At 33.1% G+C, this 4,455-nt stretch overlaps 1 protein-coding gene across 2 annotated transcripts in view; it reads right to left on the bottom strand.

Moving 5' to 3' along the window:
• LOC108694055 (protein artichoke) overlaps positions 1–2,716 on the bottom strand; it is an 18,805-nt gene extending 16,089 nt beyond the window's left edge. The window contains exon 1 of one of the 2 annotated variants that reach the window (XM_018203308.1): positions 2,641–2,716. The gene's annotated coding sequence lies outside the window, so the exon portion shown is untranslated. Of the gene's footprint in view, positions 1–2,469; positions 2,615–2,640 lie in introns of those variants that run through there. The other variant, XM_018203307.1, reaches the window with a different exon arrangement.
• Between the last annotated feature and the right edge of the window lie 1,739 nt (positions 2,717–4,455).

Consider the following 4,455-nt stretch of genomic DNA (forward strand, 5'->3'; position numbering starts at 1 on the left):
ATTTGATAATTTTATAGTAATGTGTCAACACCTTGATCATCATCTCGCATTCATCCGTTTTCACAATCAGACTCGACAGAGGCACATGAATCGCGCTTCTTATACGTAAAAATAGATTCTACAGATGGACACTGACCTTGCCATTGCGCAATGGTACAATCCGAAAGATTATTATAGTATAGCGAAATAATAATATTGCCAGTCGAACTACATCGCGTACATGTAGTGCATCGTGTCAGACAACGTTAAATTTTGTGCAGAAGAGTTTAAGCTAAAAGCAATATTGATAAATAATGAATAATGACATCTTTGAAAATATAAAATGTGAAATTTTTATTGGGTTGTCCGGAAAGTTCGTGCCGGTTTTGAAGGAAAATTGAAACGCAGAAGATTTAAATTTTAGTATACATTTATTAAATTTAAATCTTTTGCGGCACGAACTTTCCGGACAACCCAATAATTTAGTTTCAATATCTAAATAATAATTCTATATAATTCTATATATCTAAATAAAATGGGCGGAACGACATTGGACAGTGTGATAAAAAAAAAACCAAATTAATGGATCGACTTTATCCATCATGATCAGAATAATCATCAGACTCTTTGTTTGTGGTTATTCACTACTACTGCGAGTTAACACGTGCGTAGCAGATGATATTTCAAGTTCTTTATATAACCGGTTTGTTTATTTAAATGATTGTCCACGTTTGCAAATCGCATTTAGCATATAAATTAAGGGATGTTACGTATCAATTATAATTGCATATTATAAATTGCATATGATAAATAAAATAAATAATATAACTAACATAATTAAATAAATGAAATAAATGATAATAAAATTATAAAAATACTTGTTCTATTTTAGGTAAGATAAAATTTAAAGTATTAGTTAATTCGGAAATTATTTTTCAACAAAATATAAATTTCGTATCTAAGATAACGCAAAAGAATGATAAAGACCAGTTAATGCTTTTAAAACGTCACGCTTCGATTTTGCGCAAGCAATCATACGACCTGATAGCGCAATTTACAAAGAGTTTACCGATTTTCTCGCTCGATATGTGAGCTCGAGTCTTATGGAAAGTTTTGTGAAAGTCAATGAGACAGAGGCCGAAATCCTTCTGACTGATCGACGTGGATTCGAACGGTCTTGTATATAAGCCTAAAAATATACGGTGAGGTCATTGAATACACGCGACATTCCGTCGACAGTCAACAACCGAGTGAATTGCGTTACAAGCGAGTGACAAATGAATTTCTATGCGCGATACGCGAATGTACCGAGCACCAAGAGAATTCCGCGACTAGCTCGCGACGCGACGCGTTGCGTCGCACCGACGCGATATCTTCGCGACCGGAATTTGCATTCGACGACCAATGTTTTCCAGGTCACGTTAGCGTGCGCCTGAAGGATGGAATCGGAAATGAGGATGACTCAAGTGCATTTTCTGCCGATCGTGTAATTTAATGGCGATCGGAATATGCTTTCAAAGCACTTCGTAACCTTGGAATCGATCTATTTCTTAAGACTTGAAACACTTTAATCCAGCAAACAAGCTGATGTTATTTGTTGTCAAAATGATAACAAATAATGTCAGCTTAATTGTTAAATTAATATGCTTTAAATTTCAAGAAAAATGGATTTTATCAATAACATCAATTTCATATTTGCTAGGAATATTTAACTTTATAATAACATGAAATATTGCTCGTAATTGATTCATCGGTTTTTCGATATGACTAATCACCATAATCATAAAATCGATAACGAGAATCCGTGACTACAATGTGCGTAAATAATGTAAAACTTTTTGAAACACGTCACTGCTTTGTATCGAGATATAATTTTGAGGATATGAATTTTTTTACCACATACAATTAATTATGCTCTAACATTCGTTAAATTCTGAGTATTTTGATTGTGATGTCATAAATTATGATGTCCTTTAGCATCAAGGTTTTATAGATAAGAAAAATGCTGACAAGAAAACACAGATCGCAGCTGACTCCAAGTTTCTTTGAACGTGTATTTTATCCTGTTGACACACACATTAAGGAAACTTTAATAAACAAAGATCAGTCCGCGTGTTAATTTAAAACATTAACAGTTGCGAATAAACGCAGAACAATAGAAATAAGTTTTATACAACCTTAAATAAGGAAAGAAGAGAAAGAGAAAAGTTCTTTGCAATGACTGAAATATCATGAACTACGATAAATTCGATTTTTAACAAAGCAATCGGGAAATATCGCGATCGACGATCATGCGACGCAATATAAAATAGTTTACAATGATAAGATAACATTCCGGTATCAAACGATCAACGTCTTGTCCTAACTTAGCGTGTCAAGGAATCCTTGATGAGATTGGAGCCATCTTGACCGATCGCGTTGCCGATCATTCGATCCCGCGTCATCAACCAAGACCAGGAGGCGTCTTGCGTTGGCGCAACGAACACTCACCTGATCCGCAGAACTGTTGTCGACGTTCCAAAGAAAACGCGATTCACTCGCAAGGCGCACGGTCACGCGGCGCAATATGCGCAGACAGGACAATCGGTTCACTCGTCTGTTTATTGCGTACAGTGAAATTTCTGAACTAAGTTCGAGCTGAGCGAGCTATTCGAGGCGTACCTTCTCTTGAAAGATAGAACGAACGCCGAGCGTGGGGCTCCAGGGTCGGGCACGCCGATTGGTCGGGCTGGTCCCCGATCTGGTGGAGGATCGCAGGTAAAAATTATGTGCTGGCAGGTGAGCACCGATACGCCACCTGGAACCAGAGAAGCTCGGGTTCGCGAGTGGGCTGAAAGATCGTTGGAGAACGCGTCGTGGTTGCCGATCGACTGCGTGGGCGTCGATGCGACGATGAGAGGCTGTGGTCCGGCTGAAAGGAAGTGCGTGGACGATGGGAATGATTGTAAATAAGCAGCAGTGTTGAACAGGTCGCGCGAAAATCTGCTTATTGACTTACGATGTTGAACGATGTTTAACGACTGTTTTCGTTAGCAGATTTCGGATAAAGACAGTACAGATAATCAGATAGATATACGGATAGAAGATATATTTTTGAATTCTGGTTACTAAATATCAGCAACGTGCGATTGAAAAAGAAGATATTAACTGCGTGGTTGCAAGTACAAGAATAAGATCATCTATTTGTATAATAATAATCGATTAATTCGGAAAATTACTAAAAAAAATACATAGGTAAATTCTTATTCTGAAATAAATCTTTTCTAAAAGGAGATGATCAGGTATGGAGAGAATTAGAGACAAAGTACATCTTATATAAAGTATACTTTTCTAAATATGAAATTATAGCAAAGATAACGTGTATATTTTTAAAATATGATAAAGATAAGATAATGACAATAGCTGCACGTTGTAATATGGCTTTATGCATTTCACAATGCACGATAAAGTGCTTAGATGTCTGCAGGTTGTAAAAAATAATGATAATTGCATATCAAAAGCAATATTAAAATATTTTTATTTTTTATTTCTATACATTGTAAAATTATTTTTTAGTGTAATACATTTTTTAGTGTATTCTGTCTCTATTTATTTATCAAACTAATTAAATGTAATTTACATTATATATGATAAGATGTTGATATCTATTCTTACTTATGTATTTACACAAAAATCTAGTTTAATTAGGTATTGACTTGGATTATTATTTCTGTGATTTATAATTATAGTGACAAATTATAGTAAAAAATTATAGTAAAAATTAAAAACTACATAAATATTTAAAATGTTTTATGGGTAATATAAAATATTGATAGGAATTTTATGCCAATAAGAAATTATTTGTTGATCTGTATCAATATAATATATTGAATATAGTGATTGGATATATAGTGAAGATATTCTAAATAATCGAGAATAATTTAAATTAAAAACGTGAATAAATACTCAGAAAAATATAATATTGACATTAAACTCGGAAACTATCATATTATGTATGCAACTAGAATGAAGTTTTCCAAATAATTTATGACCAAAAAATTTTTCTCGTGTAGGACAATTTTCCAAAAATTCTACCGAATGCTATTTAGGTATAGCTATTTGTACACGATACGGTAAGGTAAACGTAAAATGGGTCAGATAAGATAATGGCTTCACAGTCATCGCAAATAGTCTGCTATGTCGCACTCTGTAGTACTATTTAATACAAAATTATTGCAATAATTTAAAAAAAAATCCACCACTGTTTTAAATAATAAATATAACAAAAGAAACATTCGGTAAAAGGTTTTTTCATGCTTTATATAAACATATATATATATATACATATAAACATATATAATTAAACATGAAATATGTTCATGCAACCGTCTTTCTTTTGTGAAATTACTTTTTATGTGTAATAAAAAAAAATAATAATGAGAAGACATAAAAAAAAATTAAAAATATAATTTTTTGTATTGTTTGTTTTAGAAAAAA

The sequence above is a fragment of the Atta colombica genome, unplaced genomic scaffold (assembly GCF_001594045.1).
Source record: "Atta colombica isolate Treedump-2 unplaced genomic scaffold, Acol1.0 scaffold112, whole genome shotgun sequence".
NCBI lineage: Eukaryota > Metazoa > Arthropoda > Insecta > Hymenoptera > Formicidae > Atta > Atta colombica.